The sequence below is a fragment of the Pyxicephalus adspersus genome, chromosome 11 (genome assembly GCF_032062135.1).
Source record: "Pyxicephalus adspersus chromosome 11, UCB_Pads_2.0, whole genome shotgun sequence".
In the NCBI taxonomy this organism is placed as follows: Eukaryota; Metazoa; Chordata; class Amphibia; order Anura; family Pyxicephalidae; genus Pyxicephalus; species Pyxicephalus adspersus.
In genome coordinates, this window is record NC_092868.1 from 43,678,700 (window position 1) to 43,704,892 (window position 26,193).

General features: G+C 38.3%; 1 protein-coding gene across 1 annotated transcript in view; it reads right to left on the reverse strand.

Moving 5' to 3' along the window:
* The window catches only part of FAAP20 (FA core complex associated protein 20), a 104,907-nt gene that overhangs the window by 75,069 nt on the left and 3,645 nt on the right, over nucleotides 1–26,193 (reverse strand). Inside the window, exon 2 of the mRNA XM_072427162.1 lies at nucleotides 15,180–15,309. The gene's annotated coding sequence lies outside the window, so the exon portion shown is untranslated. The remainder of the gene's footprint in view (nucleotides 1–15,179; nucleotides 15,310–26,193) is intronic.

The window sequence follows — 26,193 nt, forward strand, 5'->3', positions numbered from 1 at the left end:
TCTTACCCCCTTTCATTATGTCTTAAAGGAATACATCTAAAACCAGCAAGGAATCCGATTTATTTTTATACATAAAAGTGGTCATTTGGGTTGGAGTTACAGTACCCATCATGGCCATTTATATTTTATAAGATTCAAACTTCATGTCCTCTTTGCTTCCTGAAATGAATTATTCTTCAGCCTTCTAATAACTTGGCACCAGTTCCTCACTTTCCACCTACATTTAGCAGTTCCCTTTATTATGTCTTCTGAATCAGCACTAGACATCTTATGGTTCATCTGAGCATTCAACGTGCTAGAGGTCATCCAAAGAGAAAAAACATTTTCCCAGAAAAACACTCTGAAGATTGCTACTACATTAGCTGCAGTCGATGCTGTCTGCGAAGTCTAACTTACGTCTATTAATTTTTTACCGGCTCATTACTCTCTGCTTATGTGTACTTTTATAATGACATCCGGACCAAGGCGTCAGTAATGACATCATTCTTATCAATGGAGACATAGCTGTTCTTCTCCCAGTCATTATTATTGTTGTTACAGTATGATATTAAATAAAAGCATGTGCACATGGCCAAGCCAAGAGACTGAATAACAGCTGTGAATGATAAAAGCTCTATCTAAGGGTCTCTGCTAACAACAGATCCAGAATTATTTTTAGGGTTCATTTTGCCCAAGCTACACTTACAGGCTATGCTCTTTTGTATAGAATTGTGTTAGGTACATACATTCTGTTATCAGACATATGATGACACCCATGGGGCCCGACATATCAAAGTTCTCCAGGAATGTAGAAGATAGATCCAAGTTTGCTGGATCACCCAGGTTCTCCCATCATAGTCTATCTTCTCCAGTGTTGGAGAGATTTATTAAATCAGGTCCCGGAGGTCACACAGCCATATTGGATGTCCATCTAATGTTAATAATGGCAGGCAGGAAGGAAGATTAGAAGTCCTGTTCTTTACCCCCGTTTCCACCAAAGTAAGAAGCTTACCCCCCGACTTCCTTCCCCTCTAGACTTCATTGATTTTAAGCACATTTCTGGTAAAAACTCACCATCCTATTCCCACTTATACCAAGCCAATCTTTTTTAGCCCCTAAAAATTCCTAACACTATATAAAGCTGCATGTGTGAATGGATAATTATATGTTGGAGTTTGTTTATATATTTTTCTATTGTGACACTTCATTTTTATATTAAATAAATGTAAATTCTTTTGTCTGTTCTAGATAATTAAAAGTGTTTCTCCTGATAAAGCAAAATATGCAAAACGCATAGAAAAACACAGTAGAAGTGCAACAATGTAATTACAACATTATGGTCATGCTATTTTAAAGTTTGTAGTTTTGTGTAATTTTATGATTGTATATTAAAGGGTTAGCACTTGTTTTATATATGTGTAGTGCACCACAACCCACCAGAAATCACTGTCATGTGATTCCTCCCTGCCTTTAGTAGGGGCAATAGCAGTTTTAAAGTAAAAAAAGACAACAAATGCAGCCCTTAGTCCAGGGGTGTCAAACTCAAATACACAGAGGGCTAAAATTAAAAACCTAGACAGTCGCGGGCCAACCTTGAAATTTATTGAAAAAGTTTTTGTTCTTATTAAATATAAAACCCTTTTCATAGGGAAACAAAGATGTTTTGCTTCACATTCAATCTGGAACAAGCTTATAATAGAGCAAGAGGCATAAAAAATGTTTTTTTTTTATTTTAAAGAAAAAAATCTTATGCCTCTTTCTATATTTGTAGCCTTCTGAGTTCAATTTCAATGGTAACCTTTTTGCACAGGCTAACAATAATAATAACAATATTCTTCTATAAAAATTCAACCATTTGGGGAGTGCTGAAATGCCAGACGTGGCCAATGCAAGGCTAAATCTTCTGAGTGGCCCGCCGCTGGAACTCCCTCTTCATTGAAATAGTGCTGCTACTAAAATTCCCAGCATCATTTGCGTCCATAAAACAATCCAATGCGGGGCTACGTATAGGCAGAAAGTCCACTGGTCTATAGACATGAGTGATGCCGGGAATTGTAGTAGCAGCGCTATTTCAATGCAGTGGCGGGCCAGCTGCAGTTCATATTTAGGATTTCTTTGGGGGCCAAAAAAAAAGGACATTGGGGGCCAGATTTGGCCCCCGGGCCAGAGTTTGACACCCCTGCCCTAGTCTAAGGTCTAGTAAAATGCACTATAATCCTAAAGTCAGATTTATTTCATTCCTACCCGTACCCTATGTAATGGCCAAAATGTAATATTCCCTTCCAGCCATGCCAGCATAACCTTAAAGCGTGTGTTAAGCTAAAGACAACAAATGAGAGTATCCTTCTTGCTCAAGGTGTAGAACCATTTGTAACAATACTAATAACCAACATATAAAGACTAGCATTTCCTGGAACAGTGCTGAAAGAAGAGATATATTAGTTGGACGGTGATGAGGAATCACCGGATGCAATGCTCTGTCTGAATCAGGTCATTAGAGAGGGACTGGAGATGAGTGGGCTGATAAGAGCTTGGTAAATAGGTTTAATTTTAAATCTAAAGAGGATATTTGTAGACTAGCAGTTTCCTTTGATCAAACAAGACACTTTAAAGATCATTTGTATATTTTCAATATCTCCTGTCTTTCTATTTAATGCTACAGATGACCAAATCACTAAATATAACAGGCTGGTCTTTTGGAAGGCAATATAAAAACTCCAAAAATAAACTGCAGATTACATATATTTAAAAAAAATTGTAGATATATATATATATATATATATATATATATATATATATATATATATATATATGGAAACCTAAGTTTCTGATAGGGAAAGAGCTACAGTCTGAAATCTTACTTGTCTTTTACCTACAATGGATAATGCACAATACCTGTGCAGATTATATGTACTTAGTAAATAGTATATATATATATATATATATATATATATATATATATATATATATATATATATATGTCTTCTTACCCTATATTGTTCCCTAAAAATCAATCTGTAGTATCTTTTACTTGCCAGGTAAAATGAACTATATTTTATGGTCTGGTGTGCTACAACAATATCTGGATGAAATAACCAGACAGGTATGCGGTTCTTCTGTAAGCATTTTTAGTTTCTACTAGTGTGCACCTTTACTAAATCTGAAAATATAGATCATACTGACCGAGAAGCTTCTCAGACCCTTCATTAAAACATTTACAATCTCCTATTGAAGGATGGGCATGGAGACAGGATGCACCTGTGTTTTGCTCATTCCAAGCTCTCCATTTTCTGTGATCTAACATCTCAGCTGCACATTAGTCATGCAACCTACACACCAAAAACTTGAACTATGCTTTTCATATCTGGGAACTGAGCATAGTTGATTTTACCTGGTAAGTAAACGATACTGCAAATTATTTTTAGGGAACAATATAAGGAAACTGTTTAACACATATTTTTAAGATTTGGAGAACTTCTTGCTGAACCGGATAAGACTGTAAAAGCTTCTATGTTAAAAGGTTTAGCAACATTATCTTTAGCAGAGAGGAGGCTCACATCTGCTTGAATAGGTATTTGCAGCAAATGCTAGGTGTTTGCCTTTTACTTTTTTGCTAACAAATGCACATGTTCACCAGGTAAACCTTAAAGGAGATCTATGAGCCTGGTATTTTCATGCTTGCTTGTCTTTCTTTTTTGTATACAGCCAGGTTCCATGTGTGTTCCTGGTCAGAGGCCTGGTTTTAGTATTAAAGGGACTCCACTTTATAATAACTGCAGCTCTAAATGAAAAGTTTTATCTATTTTCTATAGCCAACATTGGGTGTATCCTGTTAGGAGGAGAAAGCTGTTCCATAATTGTCAGTATATACAGTTCCAGAATTGTGCTTCCATAATCCATTCTTCCAATCTGAGTCTTTGCCGGTGAGTACACAGCCACCTATTACACAAATGGACAGTGCAGAGTATTGCTCTCAGACTGACAAACCCTGTCTGGGGGGACTTGCAGCAAGATAACTAGATCAGCAGGAGGCAGTTTTTGCATGTGAAAAAAGACTCACCCTCCATGCATGTATATAATTAGAAGTAATACATAGAAAAGGTATATTAAATACATATTGTAAAATAGGCAAAAGTATAAATGTACAGTAAAACACTTCTAGTTATTAACAGTGGGGCAGAGAATCAAGGAGGTTAATAAGGATGTTAAAAACATTGGACGACAGTAGACATTATGAACTCCTCTAATAGCCAGTCTGTTATGTGAAGTGCTGTGAAGGATGCCAATGCATTTTAAATGCATACATAAAATAAAATCAGACCGCCGTCTCTGAATTCCTTCGGTTTATGTTCGGTCAGTCTTGGTAAGTTTAGACTTACCTATTGTAGGGCCAGTCTTAAATCCTATTCAATGAAAAACATGTGATTTTGTATGCAGACGCATGTTTCATTACAACACCCCATGCATTCTGAATGGGACAATGCAAGAATGCATGTTCTGAATAGGACAAGCAGAATGTTCAATTGTGAGTCATTATGCACAATAGGTAGATGGGTGTAGGTGCACTATAACATATTGTATATAGACATAGGGAATAAAAAAAAAAGAATGAAATGGCAACACTGCATAATATATAAAAAATGCATAACCATGTGTTGCATTAAAATGTGTTAAACCACAGGTTTTAACATACAATATTCCAAGCACTGTGGTTTTACCAACCAACTCTGAATATAATTATATATATTGTTTTTACTTGGGACATAGCAGTAGATGGCGCTGTATCCTCATGTAAAGTTAGCAACAAACTCATTCCTTTACACACGACACACAATGACACAGCACCATCTACTGGTGGCTAACAAAAGATCATTGAAAAGCAAGTGACTTATCATAACCAACTCAAAAGTACAAAATACTTAAAATAACTGACAAAAAAATAGACAGACTGTACCCATGTGTTTTTTTTTCTTTTTTAAAGGTATTAAAAAAAGCACACCATGGATGTCTTTATTCATGTTAATTTTATTGCCATTTTTAGTGACTACCATTTTTGAATGTTAGCAGGAACGGACGTTATTATGTGCCCTTAGGTTTATATTCAAGTCAATGAATGTTTCCTGTTTTTTTTTCCAGGTAAAAACCCTGGTTTATGTTAACATCTGTTTATATTCAAGTATATACTGTATCCCAATTTTAGGTTCATCCTTTGTATTTAGTCTCACAACAAACAGTGCACAGATAACCAACATTCTCAGTTACTCTTTGCTAGTTATGTGTTCTGGTCTGATCATTTAAACAAGCTGCCTGCAGAGAATCACAACATTTGTTCAGACTTGAGTACATTACAAGAATAATCTACCCCATGTTTCACACTATGACCTATGACATATCATAAGCTATAATGGCACACAGCAAGTAAGCATGCTAAACAATATCAGCTCTGGTGTAATATGGCAAAAGACCACGAAGAGGAGTAACATGACATCCTTAGACTGTGGATTGTGCAGCGCTTTAATCATTTTGTTATTATACATAAATGAGGTAGCAATCAGCAAGACGCTGACATGTAAGACAAGAAATATTCAAGCTGGGCTGTCACTTAATAATATAATGTTAGAGTGGTTTATATAATTTTCCTGTAAGTGCTTGACTAGATTGGAAAATCATATACGCGTACTTTCCTAGATTTTAAATGCTTGAAGAGGGACAGGAACATCATTCTATAGAAGGCGCACTTTAATTGCTGGAATTTAGTCCTTCAGCTCCCTGTTTTTTTCAGTTGCAGGGCCATCAAGGGTATATGCCAGTCAAACTGATTCCAGGACTTTTTTTTTTCTGTGCTGTGAAACTTATCAAATTGTTAGCCATGTGCTGTTGATTTGTATGCACTGGACTGTGTCAGTTGTATGACTAACATGTAGGTTAGACATAATTAAGTAGGAAGTTTAACATCTTATATTTTACCTACTTCCACCCCCATCGACATGCTAATAAAATATTTAAATGCAAACCTTTTTATTTTCATTTTTCACTTTTTTTTAGACCTAGAAATTACACTGCTGGCCCTCTGTTTCTCCATTCAATGAAGATAGACCATGGATGGTTGGGGTGAGGGGACATCAGATGGTAAATGTTAATAAAAACCTAACGTGTACAGCGCCTCCCTTCCCCAAAGCCATTTAGAGATCTGTTGTAAAGGATCCCTAAATGACTGACCAGGGTGACCACTATCTTTTCCAATGAGGGGAGAACACAGCGGGGTGCCTCCCATTTGTCCGCCTACCTCTCCTCTCCAAAGAATTGAACAGCAATGTGGAAACAACAACACAACTGATTGTAGTGTCCCTGTAAACACAAAAAATATTTCCGAGAACACAAATTGGATGTCTGTACACAGCTTTAGTGCTACCTAGAATGCATCATCATCAAGACTTAGAGATGATTGTGGTTTACTAGTGTTTTAATCTCAAACCAACTCTATGAACTTGAGTTTTGGCTCTGGATTTCCTACATCTATAGGTGTTTTCTTGAATAACCTCCACCCCTTTTTCTATTGTACTCTTGGAGATCTATTTATAAAGGAGTCAATCTGATATTCACTGAAACATTCACTGTTGGACAAATCTTCCAGGTTCATGTGTTTCAATGGTAGTGATTCTCCACCAGTGTTTCAGTGAAAAAAGAATTCACCGTTTTAGAAATTGCCTTTTGCAATCCTTAAAATAACGTTTCAGTCTTCAGGGAATCCCTGCTATATTTACTATATCTACAGCTCACACTACATTAGCGTGTGATCAGTGGGAAGAATGCCTCATATATCGCCAGCCAATGGAAGAATGCCACCTTTACAGATAGTCAAAATATTATTAGTCAGTTCAACTGACCCAAAAAGCACAAGAACCTCTAGCAATTTCTGGAGGAACCCTAAGGCTCCATCGAACCCTGGTTGAGAAACACTGGACATTTTTTTTATTGTGTAATTGATTGTCTTGCAGCAGTAACCCCTTGCCTTAAATATAAATAGAATGAGTTCCCAGTAATTTGTATTTAAATGATTTAAATATGGCCAAAAAAACTAATAATTAAGTTAATAATTTTTATATGTAACAGAATTATCTTTAGGTGTCCTCTGGCTAAAACAGATAACGTTCCCCTTTAACAAATTAATTTCCAGTAGAAGTTGTGGTCACCTTAGATTAACACACATGAACAACTAGACTGTTATCCATACCTGTAGGGTATAATTATCACTGAATATGATTGCTGTTCTGGTGTATATGGTTTATGTACAAGTCAGCTGTTCCCCCAGGCAGTGACCACATGGAGTCAGACTTTTCCTATATGGACAGGCTTCACCTTCATTGAGTCTAGGAAATTCTTCCCAGTCCAACAATCTTTCAAACTGTCAAGTCAATAAAAACATCAGTATTAGACAGGAGACAACGGTGACCCCTTTTGCCTGCAGGATACGGAACTGTGAAAGAAAAATAAGATAAGGTCACCCGGTGGAAGGGAGAGGCCTCCAATTAGTAATATTATTTATTATTGTCAAACTTAAGTTTAATTACCCTAGTTATTTATTTCTTTAGGTAGTCATACTGTTAAAGTTGAAGAAAGTCTCTAAAACTAAAAGAGAAATAATTAAAGTTGCTAATTTTGCTTTCCCTGGTTCCTCGTTTTTCTTTCATACCATGCTAATGAGATTTTAAAATACGTTATTCTATTGGTATAGTATACATAATTTAGACCCTTTATGACAATTGCTGTGGCTCTGTGCTTCTCTATGCATTGAAAGCAGATTATAGCTGGTTGGAGGGTACTATACATAGCTTAAATAAATAATCATAGCACTCTTCTTCAGTACTTCTTCTAAGAGACCTCAACTTTAATACAAACAGTGGGCTGGCTTTTGGGACGGGGTTATAAAATATCAGGATACCTGGAGCAGAAGGAATCTAGACAGGTTGCATTTGCATTGCTTGGTAATGCTCATGTGTAATGAGCCTCCATGATTGAAAGGAATTATTATTATAACAGTATTTATATAGCGCCATCATATTACGCAGCGCTGTACAAAGTCCATAGTCGTGTCACTAACTGTCCCTCAAAGGAGCTCACAATCCAATGTCCGTACTATAGTCATATGTTAATAATGTAGTCTAAGGTCATTTTTTTTTAGGGGGAAGCCAATTAACCTAACTGCATGTTTTGGGGATGTGGGAGAAAACCGGAGTACCCAGAGTAAACCCACGCAGACACGGAGAGAACCTACAAACTCCATGCAGATAAAGTCCTGGCTGGGATTTGAACCTGAGACTCGGGGTTGCAAAGGCCGGAGTGCTGCAATACAATGACTGAAAATGGGATGAACAGGGACAGGGAAGGAAAATATCTAGATAATATTGGACATTCCATAGCCAGGAAATTGGGGTTAAATAAATGTTTTTAACAATGCACACTGCGAGATGCTGACTGTATGCTTGGAATCGGTGGAAGTATTTTTTGTACATGGGAGAACTCTGTACACAAGACTGGAGGGAAGGCTGAAGTTCAGATTCATTTACAGATTTTCATTCCTCTCCATCCAGTTCTAAAGTTAGGTTAAAGAAAAGCTTGAAAAGGATTTTCTTTCACATATTACAATATAGAATAGTTTTCTTTTGCAAAAAGGAATCTGCCTGCTTGCAATCTATTTTTTAACGATTTCTGCTTTAAAGTGTAACCAAATTCCACTCTGCAGAATACACGATCAGGCAGGTGGCTATTGCAGAAAAGGAAGGGTGATGTCCCTTTTGCAACAAACCATCTTATTTACCTACAATGCCAGGAAAATGACAATCTTAGTTGTGCAGCTCGGTGGTGGTTGCAAGGGAAACCAAGCAATCCTGACTTCTTTTGTGCATGCCAGGAATTAATAAACTACCGCGCCTCTGCCAATGAGGATGGCCAAAGTTTGCCACTAGGAAGAAGAAAGGAAGGTGGATGGCGACACTCTGCAAAGTAATGGGGTTGGGTGAGCCGTGCGGCTTTAGTTCTGCTATAAGCAAAGATGGGGACTTTCACATATATAGGTGAAGGACAATACGAGGGGGTGCTGAGAAGTTCCTGGCTTCCAGATGAAATAGAAAAATGAGTGTGGGCATATGACAGCCTAATATCTTAGTATGTAACTGCAAATTTCAGGTCTTTGCGATTCCTAAAACTGTTTTTTCTTCTAGTGAGAAGCTGTGATGGCAGAGGCACAAGCAAGTTTCACGTTGTTGGAGTTACAGGCCGTCATGAAGTTTTTGTTTCTCCAGGGAAAGTCAGCAAAAGACATGTGCAGAGATCTCTCAAACACTGGAGGAGAAGTGGCCTTCCTACAGCACTGTCGAAACCTGGATATCTCCTTTCAAGACTAGGCATTTCACCGTTGAAGATGAGCCCCACAGTGGGCGCCCCCCAACCTCAACTGACCCAGCAACATGCGATCTGTCCATGAGCTGATTCTTGAGGACCAGCAAATATCCACAAAAAAGATAGCCCAGATACTTGACATCTCACGGGAGCGTGTTGGGTTTGTTATCACCACTATCCTAGACATGCGCAAACTTTCAGCGAAGTGGTTGCCAATATGTTTGGATGCTTCAAATTGTTCCTTCTTATGATCACTGTTAAAAGCCATTTTGGCCCAATTTGAAGCTGCACAGGACTTTTTGGCTAGGTGAGTGACTGAGGATGAAACCTGGCTCCACGTCTATGATCCTGAAACCAAGGAACAGTCAAAGGAATGGTGCCATAGCGGGTCCCCGGGGCCGAAGAAGTTCCAAACTCAGAAATCAGCCTAAAAAGTTATGGCGTACATTTTCTGGGACAAAGACTACCTACTATTTTTTTTTTTTTTTTGAACGGTCTAGAAAAGCTGCAACTATGCTGTACCAAGTGCATCAGTCTCAGGGGGGAATATGTTGAATAAATGTGTTATTTCATAACTCTGGCCCTCTTCTTTCTAGGAAAAGCCAGGAACTTCTCAGCACCCCCTTGTAGATGTATAATATTTAGGTTTACTTCTCCTTTAAGTGCTATGTTTAATAATCACTAACTAGAGTTCTTTAAATTTGTTTCAACGCTTCACAAAAGCTTGCTATACAAACTTCTACTACACAAGCTAAATCCTGTGTTCCTGTGTGAACAAGGCATAAGTAGCATATACAGGGCTCTGTCTTCCTCCTAGCTCATAACTGTACAGTAGAGATGGTCCATGAAATGCAGAAAATTTGAATTGTATGCAAATTGCATGAAAACCGAGCCAATAAAACTGCACAGGTAGAGTTTGATTCAATCCATGTATATAAAATTTGCATACCATTTGCATAATGGTGACATTTTCTGAATCTGATTGACCATCACTTCTGGACAGTAAAAGAGATGTAGCAAACGGATATGTTCATGTCTCTGTCAGTCTGTCTTTATGCATCCCACTAAGCTGCAAGCCATATTTGTGAACAAGCTAAATAGAAAAGGATTGGGATTTCTACTTAAAATGCATTTTCATACAGCAAAATGAATGAACCTAAACATGAAAAATGCTGTATTGTGCATAATATTTCAAGCAAGTACTGGCATGCATTTATAAGGTATATATATGACCAGTAATAAGCCTCTTTTTGTAGACACCGATTAGGGCAATGATAAAGTGTAAAAATATAAGGCTAAGACATGACAATAGCATGGGAAATCCTCTCCAGTCTCTGTGTATGTCCTAATATTTCACTACATTATCTTCCTTCAGATCTAGAGGGTGAGATTTTGTGAATGGCTAACACAAATGTGACACCTGAAAGAGGTTTGTGTTCTTGTGCTCTCCCCAGTCACAGATTGAAATTAACGTTCATATTTTTTTACTCAATTAAATTATTCCTGGTAATTACAGTGGGCCTAATTTATTAAAGCTCTCCAAGGCTGGACAGGATACACTTTCATGAGTTAAGCTGGGTAATCCAGCAAACATGGAATGGATCTGGTCTTGGATTGAATACATTTGCTAACAAATAGCAAATTACTTTTTAAGAAATCCATTCCAGGTTTGCTGGGTCATCCAGCTTCACTGATGAAAGTGTGTCTTCTCCAGTCTTGGAGAGCTTTATTAAATCAGGCCCAGTGAGTAGGGAAAATCTGAGCACATGAATGTCTCTTATGAGAGATGTTCAAAACAGTCTATATGATATGTAATGACAAAGTTTACATTATTTAAATTCCTCTGAAAATGTAAAAGTGTTAATGAGAAAAATCAAATATATTTTTTTGTGCTGTGTTCCGACTAGCAGTATTTTACTGCAGCTTTTACCACCCTTGGGCGCCTACTATCAAACAATAGTGGTAACCAGATGTTACTGCTAGGCTTTTTAAGACATTTACAAATGCCTGTGAGGGTGGTTGCAAGCAACAGCAAAACCCTAGCAGAGCAGAACTTTTTTTTTCACTTTTATTTTATTTATTTAAACCTTTACCTTTTAAGTGTTAAGCATTTGCAAGCGGTATCAAATCTATGGAGGCAGCAGGGACACCTAACTGCTCCTGGGTACTGCATGTAGTGTCCAAAATATAATGACCATGTTTTGACATCATTCTGTATTTTGCACACACCTTTCTCTTATTGTTTAGTATATCTTTTGTTTGCTTTTTTTTTGTGATCCTGCTTGGTTGTATACTTGTATATGTTAAAAACTTTAATAACAATTTACATTTAAAACCAAATATAATGACAATCTGGTCCAATGGTAACCATTTTACTGGATTGTTAGTGCTCCAAACCACTTGGAAAAAAAACACTGGTCAGAACATATCCTAAAAAAGGGCAACTGCGTGTATCAATTAAAGTCAATTAGAAAACTGTAATGCTGTACAGGGAACAATACAATTGTCCAAAATACTGAAATTATGACCCTAAACACATTAGCATTTGTTGATCTTAGTTTTGCAAACCTAAGTATAAAGAACAATGGATGAAGAAAGTATTTACACTGCATTTAGGAGATTTTGAATCTTCTGCAATAAAACAAACTTACCCACAATCTTTTGCTGAATATATACTGAGCTGCACATGTGCATCTTACTGTGTGATTCTGGCATAACTGACTGCAGGGAATAAATGAACTCCTATGCACATGCGTGGGAATTACATTATTCTGGTCTGGCCAATCAAGATGCGGAAAGAGCAGCACCTACAAAAAGACCGATTTAGGGTATAGACACTGGTCATAGAGCAAGAAAATCTATGTAAGTTTTGTTTTAACCACCATTATGCAGTATTATGCCCCAAGATCTTGCAACACTGTCAACTTCTCAAAACTAGTCTCACTTAGATTATAGCTTCCACATACTTAAGAAAAAAATAGCTAGCAGCAGACAAGCAGAATTATGTATGGTAACTTAGAACACACAAATGGTTAAGATAAATGAGAAACATTGCTATCACATAAAACTTTGTTCTTGTTTTCTCAAGATTTCAATGTGAACACATTTGACGTGAATATAAAGAACAGGTTGCAGACATTCCCATACTAAGCTCCCTTTCAGAATGTAAACAGCTTTTATTTTACATTAATACACACATTGTCACCTTTACATAGAGCTACTTATGACTCGTCGACTATTGAAGCGATTCCAGAGAACACTACGAGTATTCATTTTGAGGGCATCGCCAAACAGGTGGCCTTGTGGAATTGTCATGGTGTATACCTGTAAGGAGCTCTAGATAACTGCATGTAAGAAGAATAGTAAGCATAGTAAAACCGTACATTGCGAAAAATAACACCTATTGATTACTGAAAAGAGAAAAGAACCTTCTTAAGCTTACCCTGTGAATGATATATACATTTCATACTATCTCAAGTCTTTGGAGAGGTTTAGTTCAATAAAGCACAACTATGTAAAAGCCATTTTCCATAGCAATCTAAAAACTGGATATAGTAAAAATAATAATAAAATATGGTGCAAAAAGACAGGGACCATGCGTACCACCGAGAGAGTATTTTATAAAGAATAGCAATGGCGCAGCGACAATGTAAGGAAGCTGGTGTAAGAAAATGTGCTGAGAAGAATATGTAGGAGCTTCTAAAATGTATCTGAAAGGGATAGGTGCCCTGCATTCAAAACTATGTCCATAGGGTTTTATATCTGGCATACGTTCATTTCCCTAGTGGTTGAAACTGACGGACTTCTTTCTTTTTTCAACCTGACATACTATGTACCTGAGTAACAGATGAGAAACAAGTATGCAGCTAGTGCATTTCAAGTGCTTCATAGGTATTTCAAGCTACTGATACTTTATTATTTGCAAACTGCTGAAGACATTTATGAAGAATGGGATAGCAATGGTAACAATTTCCTATATTGCCCAATATGGGAATGATATGGGGACAACCAAAGTAAATGTCTGGTAGGATAAAACCAATGACGTTACAAAAACAAAAGGCTTTTCCCCATCCATAATAACCTCCCTGGCAGTTTAGTATTTTTAAATGTCAAAGCGGTACATTTGACATCTAAAAATATTTCTTATTTTAAATTTCCCGACGGTCTCAGCGTACGCCGCCCTCACGCACACACACCGCTTGCCCGGACACCATCTGCATCCCATGGCCTCACGTCCCCAACGTTCAAAGGCCGGGAAAGCGAGGCCAGGGGACACAGATGCCGGGCACCACCAAAGGGGACGCAGATGCCCGGCATCGCCAAGGGGACGCAGATGTCAGGGGACGCAGGGCCAGCAAAGCCGGAGGATGCCACGGGCTCGTGGGCACCAGGTAAGCCCTCAATTCCTCCCCAAGGAATTTGTAGTAAAAATTACCCCAAGCCACACTCCAGATTATTACCAGGGAGGCTAAAGCCTAGCTTGATTAAAAAAAAAAAAAAATTGTAAGGAAAGATTACATTTTTAAATGATTGAGTATTGAGTGGACGTGAGACAGTGAATCTTTTTGTGGTCATTCAAGGTTTTTAAATCTTTGGAAGGTTGACTAACTCATGGTAAGAATGGTCTGCTTGGATCAATCAGCTTGTATAGTTTAAATGGATAGGTAAGGAGTGTTTGTTAACATTACCAGGAGGTCTTTGTCTAGTTTTATAATGGTCTTGTTCTCACTGTATATTAAGTGAACGAGATAATACTGAAACATACTGGTCTAGCATTTGTTGACATTGTTACTTGTACCCAAAATGATTATATGCATGTTTGAATTTATTGTACTCATCATGTAAATAGTAACCACAAGAAAGTTTTCTATATTGATACACAGAATATATATTCTTTTTCGGCCACACAAAAACCCAATCTCTGAAGCCAAGCTAATTGAAGAAGGAGAAAAGAAGAGCAGCTAGACGCAGGCACAGCATCTTCTTAAGCCCCGAAACATCTATTTCTACCTATACTCCACGGGTGACAACTTGGCAGCTGCTCAGTCTCTTGCACTGCAACTCTGGTTGGAACCAGTGTCTGAACATTTGACAGCTGTGGCAGTGGGCAGTACTGGTACGGGTACCATTCACTACTGCCTCTATTCTATGAATCTCCTGCTGGGAAAAGCTACATGTTATGTCTCCCAAAAGGCAGTGGTTCCCTGTCATGAGGAAAAGGTAAAATGTACCTCAAGCTAATGGTAGGTTACTTTAAAAATTTGACTTTTTAGCACTCTCCATTTGTCAATCTAGAAATGTTATATGAACCTGTTAAGGAGAATGCCCCTTAACCTAGAGATTGTCTCTAAAATATTCATCTTACCTCTGCATACACTAATTGTATTATTTTATAAATTTGATAATTGTCCTTAATCTGTCTTTAATTCCAGTCTCAGAGGGCACAAAGATAACATACCATGTGCATTACTGACGACAGTTTATGCAAGTGGGGATCCTACATCAAGCACACAAAGGCACCTTTTTATGTTTAGAGTGGGTTAGTGGCTGTTCTAAAGTCTCTTGTTAAATATTGTACTAAAGGTTTTTGTTTCTGTTCACAATTTTTTAGAACTAGAATTTTACACCTCTTAAATAAAGCTTGAAATACCGAAAAAACAAAGGGATGCATAGACATTACCTGACTGCCACCCAATCCTTCCAGTTTCAGCAAATTGGAAAATAATTTAGGTTTTCTCATTTAAGAGTAGTCTGCCTTAGGCTTACAAGATATTGTTCAGCAGTAAAAAATGATAACATACTCATTTGTGTAATAAGTTCAATTGGATTGTGCTTGTAAGGAGGTGGTTAAGGTTCCATTTTCAATTATGTTGCCGTGAGTCTTGGGGGAAGGCTCCAGTTCTGGAGAAACATGTCATTCTGATTGGGTTTCTGCAGAAAAAAAGTGAAGGTGGTTATACGGGCTGGAAAAATGATGAACATTAAGAAATGTAGTGTTAAAGTCGGAGTCACAGGAAAGATCGTGTTCAGTGGTTCACAATCTCATTGATGATGGACTACAAAATTATTATGTTAGGCTGGTTATCTGCCATGTTTTAGGAGTGCAACTTCAGAACCTGACCCCTACAGAAAGTTGCAGATTACTAATACATAGTATTTATATAGCACCATCATATTACACAGCGCTGTACAAAGTCCATAGTCGTGACACTAACTGTCCCTCAAAGGGGCTCATAATCAATTGTCCCTACATCAGTCAATTTTTGGGAGGACGCCAATTAACCTAACTAAATGTTTTTGAAATGTGGGAGGAAACCAGAGTACCTGAGGAAAGCCAACCAGACACGGGAAGAACCTGCAAACTCCATTCAGATAGTGCCCTGGCTGGGATTCGAACCTGGGATCTGGCGCTGCAAAGGAAAAAAGTGCTAACCACTGCGCCACCGTGCTGCCCCCATAGTTCTAAAACAGTGTAGGGGCATTACAAAACAGCACCTTCTACCCATCTAGGACAAAGCTCAAGCAACATTTGTTATAAGGACAGGCTTTACCAGGTGTTTCTTCTGATGGGCCAAAACCCCTCTAGGGCAATGCTGCAATAGCACTCAAAAAAGCTTGAAATTAGGTAGGAGCACTGTAACGCATGAAAGAGGTATCTCATCCAAACACAATTTCTATTTGTTGTGCTCATTGCTGCATTTTTAGAAAGTTCAGAGTTTTTGTGCATTTTGGTTCCAGTTTGTCTGCATTGCTTTTCAGTTAATAGGACTTCACATCCAGATTCTTTGCGTGTTACATATTTTCTGAAAGGTGCATAGATGGAATTTTGGTGTTAAATAAAATGGTTTCTGTGCAATTTGGTCTTTTCCCAACATGCAGGACAGCAGCTCAGAATATTGATGTCCTCCTCAACATACTAGAACATGTAGACAGCATGAGCCAGTGGAACTATCAGCTAATCTATATTTTATTCACCCCGGTGTCTAGAAACCCAACATTACCACTATTTTTCAGTACTGTTCTAGTAACCAGCATCGTATGAATCTTTTTTCAATGTTGCTGAATTATTAAAATGAAGAATTCTGGCAAAAACAGCTCTTGGGATTTATTGATCTTTGCTTTAAAGGGTGTTAAGTAGCTTTCATTTTCTGCTAAGCAATATAAAATGCACCATCTGTTAGCGTTAACCAATCCATAGGAATGAGCCAGAGATGTATTAGGGCAAAATAGGGCCTTAAGCAAGACACCGGCTTTGTCCACCCCCTCCCATTTCTTCAGCTGATATTGATAGGGATTGCAATAGGCACATATAGGCTGCCTTGTTTGCTATTTTCTGATATTGGTATTGCCCCATTAGACACTAGCTACCTTAGGAAAGTGCATCCCCCTTGAATATATTTAATTATTTACTGTAAGCACAATAGATTTAGTTATATTAGGAATTGCACTTGAAGGTATTTCAGACACATTTTCTTTAGCATGGGAGCCCAATGTCTAGATTGCAACCAAGTAATGGGAGATTAAGTGAATTGGGGCCTGATTTACTAAATTAGAGACATATTATTATGTAAAGGAGAAGCTTGATACTTTTTTAAACCCCTTGCACAGGATTAAGTGGTAAATCTGATCATGGGTTCATTTTGTCCCACATTTACTTTAGTAAATTAAGCCAAATATTGTGGCACAATGGGCCTGATTTATTAAAGCTCTCCAAGGCTGGAGAGGATACACTCACCAGTGCACCTGGGTGGTCCAGGAAACTTGAAATGGATCTGATCCAGAATTCAAAACCCTTACTAGCAAATAGTAAATGAATTTAAAGAAATCCACTCCAGGTTTGCTGGATCACCCAGTTTCACTGATGAAAGTGTATCTTCTCCAGCCTTGGAGAGCTTTAATAAATTAGGCTCAATGTCTCATATATAACATCCTGTGCAAAAAAAGAAACCTTGGCCATGAGGGTCTCCTTTTTTAATGTGCCAGAGAGTGAAATGCAACACCAAGTAAGTACTCCTATCAATTAGCTGTGTAACCAATTCTACATCGGTACAATACTGAAGTGCATCACATGGGCCCATGCTAAGCAAAAAAAAAATAGGTTTTGTCCGGAGTTGGGGTTTAACCCCACCCATAACACTGTCAAAAGATTCATGATGTCAGGATGTGAGAGGAAGCAAAATTAGCTTTATAAGTCCTTAGCGGTATTATTGTGCAAAAGAAACTATTCTGCGTGTGCCAAAAATACATCTGCTTGTCAAGTGTTAGGCTCAGTGCTTCAGACAGATCTAACACTAGGCGTGGCCCTTCCAATACACCCTGACATTCCTCTCCATTCACCGCACATAATGGAATGCCAGATGTGTGACTTCTTCATACATGTAACAAAATACTTCCATAGATTTGTTAGTAAAAACACTAAACTGGAAGTCCTTTGGTGGAGACAGACTGACATCTGTGACACTTGTAGCTTTTCTTGTTCTACGAGAGAGTGCAAGACTTCAGAAATATGGTTCAGTGAACCTGACTCACGGCTTCATAGAGACTTTGACAACCAAATGACAAGATAGTCTTGAGAGGTACTCCTACGAGAGGGCCCATTGATGTATTCACAAGCAGTTTATTAAAAAGATATTAAAATGTATTACATGTATTCTGAGGTATTATTGGGGCTTGCCAAATGATTGTAGTAAAATTTAAAAAAGAAGGTCCGTTGGGAAAAATTTATATATATATATATATATAAATAAATAAACTTACCCTATGATTCCAAATTAGTGCTTTTTTAGCATTACTCATGATCTCACCAGAAGGATAAGTGATATCACCCCAATCTAGGTAAGGCAGTAAGGTCAGTATAGTTACTAACATTTCTCCTCAAAGTTTGTTTTCCTTTTACTATAGCATTGTTGTTTGGTTAAGAGGCTATGAAAAAATAGGCAGACTTTTTTTGGCTTCGTCAACATCTTTGCATTTGATGTTTTTATATATTCTAGAAGTGTAGGATGATTGTGTTCCCCACCGAGCACCTGGTTCCTTTCTCTGTCTCCTCCACACTGCGGAGTTCTGTAGTAAGGATCAAAGGATAGGTTTGCCTACAATAAAATCAATAAAGAGACACTTTGGGCCTGATTTAGTAAAGCTCCCTAGGACTGGAGGAGATAGACTATCATGGGAGAACCTGGGTGACCCAGCAAATTTGGAATGGACCCAGGATTGAAAGAATTTGCAAACTAATAGCATTTTCAGGTTTGCTGGGTCACCCATGATAGCCTATTTTCCCTAGTCTTGGAGAACTTTAATTAATCAGGGCCATTGGGCCGGATTTAATAAAGCTCTCCAAGGGTGGAGAGGAAACATTTTCATCAGTGAAGCTGGGTGATCCAGCAAACCTGGAATTGATTTTTTTCAGATTTGCTGTATCACCGAGCTTCATTGATGAAAGTGTTTTGTCTCCAGCCTTGGAGAGCTTTAATAAATCAGGCCCATTATGTCCAACAATTGAATTTTGGCGCTTCCTTTCCTGCCTGGTAGACGTTACAAGTGAGAATATTTTTCTGTTCTTTCATATGAGCAAAATCATCCATTTTGAATGTAGACATGTAGCCAGGATAAACAATGTATGTGTATATGTAAAGAGTGACCCATTATTCACCAGATATCTACAGAAAGACATAGCATTGCTAATGACTCTCTGGTGATTCAATCACTTTAGCTAAACATGAAAATACTGAACAAATTAGACCTTTCACCTCAGTATTAAACGTGTATTGTATAAATACCCAGAGGGGTAACAGCCCAGCACATAAGTGAAACAAAAAATGATGATTCCTGAATGGCCATAACTTTGATTTTAGATATGTGAACTATATTTTTTTGTACACATCTGTGGTTAGCCATTTCAATATTTAAAATGACTGCTTGTTAAGAATATGAAAATAGTCAGCACTTTGTTGCCTGGAGAGAGGTTCACCTTAGGCAACAATATAAGTAACATTGATTGGGAATATATGACAATTTATGGATTATAATTATAATTTCAGGCTATTCATTTTTAATACCTTTATATATTTATAAAAATAGGAAGACCAGGACCCCTTTTAGGTCTTTTAGCTGTCTGTGTTTACGGTTGGGAAGGTACCAATTTAATTCCTGCCCTGGGACACACACAGTGGGTACAAAGATAGGGACAATAGAAGTCCAAAGCTGCTCCAAATCTATTAAAAGAATATTATTTATGCTGCTGCCATCTCAGTAACGCTGCTGCATTTATCCCTTTCTTGTTAAAAAAGAATTTTTTTCTTCACCAAGACTAACGCTCCAACATCTAGAGTCCTTGGTGACAACCCTCCATCCAGTTGGACAACCGCATTCCTATTAAACTCACAGAATATTGTCAGAACATTTATGGTCACATATCTCGCTATCCTCTGAAGAAGCTTATTGGGGAAAGACGTCGGATTCAAAGACACCTTTTGACTGCTCCATAATGATGAATTTATGAATACCATATGAGTGTTTTTTCTATTGTGACAGCTGAACTCGGTATAGAACCCTTCTTTTCTGCACCTATCTCTCCTAGATTGTAAGCTCTTCGGGGCAGGGTCTTCTCCTCCTCCTGTGTCACTGTCTGTATCTGTCTTTATTTGAAACCTTCTATTTATTGTACAGCACTGTAGATTATGTTGGCGCTATAAAAATCCTGTTTATTAATAAAAAGCTCAAACAATAATTTAATGCTTGCAATATGAGGGCTTTGGCCAAACTTATAACTTCTTTATTTTGGAAAGGGCATTTGATCCTGGATCTAACTTACTCATATATTACGCAGCGCTGTACATTAAATAAGGATTGTAAATGACAGACTAATACAGACAGTGACACAGGAGGAGGGGAGGACCCTGCTCAGAAGAGCTTACAATCTAAAAGGTACTGCATTTTGCATTTGTCGCTCTGTTCCAATAATATAATAAATGTGCCTGCTAGGGTGAAACAAAGGGCTTGTGACCATATCTTAAAATGTATTTCAATTATTTAGCAAAACAAAACTAAGTGGTTGACATCATAGTCCATAATGACTGCGTAAAATAGTTGTCAGGTCACAGTGACCATGTATGTTGCTAGTAGAGAGGAACACTTTAATGAAGACATCATTGAAGATTTCCTTAAATGTCCCCAGTGACATTATGTCCAGCACTCCATAGAAACGTTAAACTGATTAGTATTAGATTTATTGATTTACCTACATTTACACTTTAGTATTGAATACCAGCTGTGGCTATTTAACCAAACACTCATACTTACAGAACTGTCTATTAATCTACCAACGAGCCAACAATGTTACAAAGAAAAAATGCTTTTCTGTAATCCTTGTATTGTAATTGTTAGAACAATAAAAGCTGCAGATAATATGATTCTGTATTTTAATACACAAATCAAACAGGCAAAAACAGCCTTCTTAACAAATATAGAAGCCTATATTTAAGGCCATTTCAAAGTTGCCGTTAACAGCAGTCTTCTACCACAGGTCCAAAATGTACTCCCTACAACCCCCATTCAGCTGAATCGAAGCAGCTGGGGACTGTTTTGTGCTTACATTTGCACACCGCTGCGATTGACTACAGAACAGTTCCTAGACATGACAAGATGCTTCTGGTTGCGCTATTGCTTTTCCTCTTCTAGAGGGAGAACTGCATTCAACCTCACTCAAAAGCAAATCAGTTACCAAACACTGTAGTTGACACTAAACAAAAAAATAATTGTTGAATAGGGGCATCCCAAAAACATAGGTTAATTGGCTAGCCCCCAAAATTGACCTTAGACTGTATTATTGACATATGACTATGGTAGAGACATTAGATTGTGAGCCCCTTTGAGGGACAGCTAATGACATGAATATGGACTGTACAGCGCTGCACAATATGATGGCCCTATATAAATACTGTGTAGTAAATATAATAATAATCTTGGAATGACTAACCACACTTTTTTTTGTTAAAGTTGGAACATTTACTTAGACTTTCATGGAGTTCTTACAAATGTCAACTTTCTGTACATGTCAAACCCAGGCAGTCCCATTCCAACTTTCCTCTTTCTTATTGGCCAGTGAAGCTGCCCATCATGGCAATAGACCAATATGAAGGAATGAGAAGTAATAGGGGCTGTCTGGTTTTGACACTAGTACCCCTAAGAAATGTTGAGTTGTGCAAATTAAAAAAGGTTCCATGAAACTCAACCCTGAAGGCGTGGCTGAATCCGTTCGGAATCTTTCATTTGTTACCCTACCAGAAGTGACAAACCACAAACCTGGACAAAAAATGATTTGGCGGGATGGTGGACCCTCTTGTCACCAGCTTGCTTGGCAGAGATGTGTACGGGGCGCAGAGTCTAAGCAACAGCCTGGTTTTCTCCAGAGGTAAAGATGTTACGCTGTTGCCAGGTTGTGGCCCCTGTGCATGCAGGGGTAGCAACTACTGACAGGTTAGGATCAAGGCATAGTACAGGAATAAAGGGCAGAAGCATAGTCGGATGGGGCAAAAGTCAGGACAGGCAGCAAACAGGAGTAGTCAGACAGAGCCGGAGTTAGTACACCAGGAACAGGGAATGCAGACAGGAACCTGGAAGCAGAGCCTAGGAGAACTTCTTGTTTAGGCAACTTCCTGTTGCCAGTCCATGTGATGGATGAAGGCTTTGTTACCTGCAGGCATCCCAACTCACCACCAGAGGAGGTTCTGGAGAAGAGGCAGTTCAGGCAGTGTTCACATTTCTGCCAGCAGATGGAGCGCATCTGCCAAAGGGGCAGCTGTCAGGGAGTCAGATAACTGAAAGGAGTGTTTGTAATCCACAAGGAGGGGGGTCCAGACCAAGTATCAGATTGTGGATACTAGTGCTGCAAGGCCAGAGTGCTAGCTGAGCCGCTGTGCCTCGTATAATGTTCTTTCTGTAGAAGTTTGGCAAACCTCTTTCATAGGCAGAAGCAACAGCTCTACAGTCAGCAAAGTTCATGCTCTTTGCTGATTGCACTGCTCCAGCTCTGACTTGAGCTACGTACACATTTGCAAAGCTTCTGGCGAGAATCTGGTATGGGTACAGCGCCCGTCGTCCATCTTCCGAAGGACCGTCCTGGCGGATCCACGGACGATGGGTGACGAACGGTCATAATGGAAGCGAGTGGGGAAGAGCGCGCAGCAGGGGTGCCGCTCCATCATTCTCCCCCTCCCTTCTCTATAGAGTGGAATGGTGCTCTTGTTCATGCATCGTGCAGTCGTTAGTCATTGGAAAGAATCGTGAAAGATCCTTTCCAACGACAATTATTGCATGTGTGAACCCAGCTTTAGCAAGGGAACAACATACATTTGCAGAGGGACTGTTTTCCATATAAAGGGCAAGACTTCCTTTTCTACAACCTGCTGGTATGGCACAGGCTTCTCTATTCAGCCTGTGGCTGTTTTCATTGTATTTAAAGTGGAACTATTGTTCCTCATTCAAAGATTGTAAGCTGGCTAATTTTTATTTCCAGAAAGGAAAGGCAATGTTCCTTCTACAATAAAACTTTCCTGTTTGTTTAAAAACTTTTTTCCTGGGGCTGCCAGGATTGAATGAGGTTTTGTCATTCTGTCCGAGCCAATCAAGATGGCCAAAGATACAACACCTGGAAAAGGACTAGATGAAGATGAAGGCATCCATGACCGAATAAGGACAGGTAAGTGAAAATAAAAGATAAAGATCCAACAGGTAAAAGTCCTTTCTTAAAAAAAAGGATGTTTTATTTGAAAATTTAGTTCCGCTTTAATCTATAGAAACCTAAATTTGAATTTTAAAGATGTGTCTTTTTGTTTCTGCCGATTTGGTGACATGCATAGGCGGATTAGCAAAGTCTATATGCAGGATATGTATTCTCAGTACCACCTACTGTAATTCAATGGCAGCCTCATGTCATGTACGGTTACATATTACCGGTATAGGGAGGTGGAAAACAAATCACATGTGGTAATATTATATAAAATGTAATATTAAACTATATATTAATTATATGTGAATGAAAATTTTGATCTCCAAACAGCTGCAACTTTTCAAGAATGGAATAACGCTAACTAAATTCCTGCATTGTGTAAATGTGTCCTTTGAGATCTATATCCACGTAATTCTCACCCTTTTAAAATAAAATAAAGCTCTTTGACAGCCAGAAAAGATTTTCAATTTGGTGAACATATTCAACATACGGGAAATGTTTTGTTTGCTTAGTTAATATCATTTGACTTTGGTAAGGTGAAATACAGTTGAAAAGGTTAGGGGGCATTTTCTGCAGGAAGCGCAATGTACATTTTCTTATGGCTACAGGTCACAGAGATTAGAACTCTGATGTAATTATGTTCGTCAACCCATAACAGGGAATTGTGCTCCCACAAGTAGTGATGTCACTGAATAGCAGCAATGTGGACATTATACACGCTATGTTATATAATGCAAGGTAAATGAGATAATTGGCTGTGTCTCCACAGGGGACCAAAGTCAATTTTTTTGCAGATCTTGTATTCAGTGAACTCTGAGCTTGTTGAATGAATTCCCGATTCAATGATTGATACAGAAAGCTTTGCAGGGGTTACTGTACATGCTTTCATACAGGCAAGAAAACTTGCAGGCATTCTAGAAAGACAAATTAAAAACAATGCTAAAGAAAAGAATTAGTGGGTAGTGCAGGAGAGTATTGCCAAGAGCATTAAGGCAGGCAGATAATTTTGGAGCGTATGATGGAAGGCAATAAGTCCAGGTGAGGACTGCATAGATTATGATGGTGGGCAGAAGGGTTAGGAGAAGGGGTGTAGAGGGTATGTTGATAGACAGTATGAACAAGCATAAAGGCTGCAAGTATATGCAGGAGAGAATATAGCGTCTATGATGGAGAGCAGTGTTTGCAGGAGAGAATCGAGGCGGGTATGACCGCAAACAATAAGTCCAGGAGCAAAGCACAAAATAGTAATGGGCAGTATGTTCAAGAGAGCAATGTGGGAAGATATAATGGTGAACAGTAGAGGAGTGCAGGAATGTATAATGGAAGGTACAGTTGACAATAGAAAATCCAATCATTGATAATCCGTTTCCTTCAGTTTTCAGTCATGAATTTCAGATCGCATTTTCAATACAGGGACTATAGTACACTTTTTGGCCACTTATGTTTTGATGGCGCTGTTCTGCAGAAACAGCCATTAGGTCTTGCTGCACTAAATACACGTTGAGACATCCCTGGAACTGTGCCATATGTCCGCGGGTGCTGCGAGAGGAAGGCTGGCCCGTGTGTGGAGGTAAGTATAACTTTCAAAAATCTGGCACTCCTCTGGTCCGGAAGTTGCTGGATTTTTGAATGTCAACTGTAGTATGTACAGAAGACGAATATAGGAGGGTATGATGGTACAGGAGAGGACTAGGGAGGGTTTGATGGGAAACCTGTGTACAGGAGAAGAGTACATGAGAAAATGTTGGCAGGCAGTATACATAGGAGAGGAGTGTGTACAGGCAAGGAGTGCACAGAGTATGATGTCAGAAGTCTAGGATGCACAATAGACAACCTTAGAAGAGCGGTCACCAACCTTTTGGACCTCACAGACCACTAAATTCATAATTTTAAATCCTGCGGACCAATAATATTATATTATTTTTTTTAAAACAAATACATTTGTAAAATAATGATCTTCCTAATGGTGCCTGACAAGGACTGTGGATTCTCTGATTCATTGATCAGCTCATGGTTAAGTGAAGTATTACTATTGTTACTATTATCATTAGTTGCATTTTCTTTGGTATTACTAAAGAAATGCAAAATATCTGTTTCTCATTCATTATGGGTTTATTTCATTCCAATCTAAGACCAAACAAGAAATGATAATGATCAAAGTCAAACAATTTGATGCCATTAAATAGAACAGTTAAAGAAAATACACAGTTAAGGTCATACTTACCTAAAGGAGCATCTGAGAAATAAACAAATAAAATAAAACAATCAGATGAGAATCAGTATTGGCGGAGTGGGGTGACTGTTGTAATGGTGGAAACAATACTGAAGCGTATGGCTCGGTAACGGTTGCCTCATACAACTTGAGACTACACTGACGTCACGCTGCGCCTCCCTTGTTTTTCTATCTTCAGTACAGTTGGTGAAATTAGTGCAATTTAGAGGCGAAATATTCAGATTTTAGGAATTTATTAGAATATTATTATTTTTGTTTTATTATCATCAAAACAAAAAAAAATTTCAAATAATGTCCAAATTTTTCTGTGGACTGCCACAGACCAATGGTTGGCGACCCCTGCCCTAGGGGGTATGATGGCAGGCAGCATGTTTAGGAAAGGAGTGTGGAGGAAATTATGGTAGATAAACCCTAATTACCACCTAGGGCAATCCAGTTAATTACCCCTCTTTATCTTTTTATCCAGTACACACTTTAACTGTGCCAAGCCCTGATCAAGGGAGAACCTGTAAACTTTGAATTGTGCTGGAATTTTATGATTTTAAAATAAATAATATTCTGAACCGTATATATCTGCTTTTGGCACTTTCATCCTTGCACACATTGTTTCTACTCAATCGTAATAGTCATGCCATCATTGTTCTATTAGATCTAACCCCTAATTGGAATAACAATAAGTTTGCTAAAGCACTTTGCATCATAAACAACTGCAATGCTTTTTTTTCCTAAAACACCCATGTTACCGATTTTTGCATCTCAATACTGATAATCTCCTCTAACCCCGAAACTAAAAGCAAATGGTAAAAATTGCAACCAGGCAGGTTCTTTATTGCAGAAGGGACAAGCAATGTCC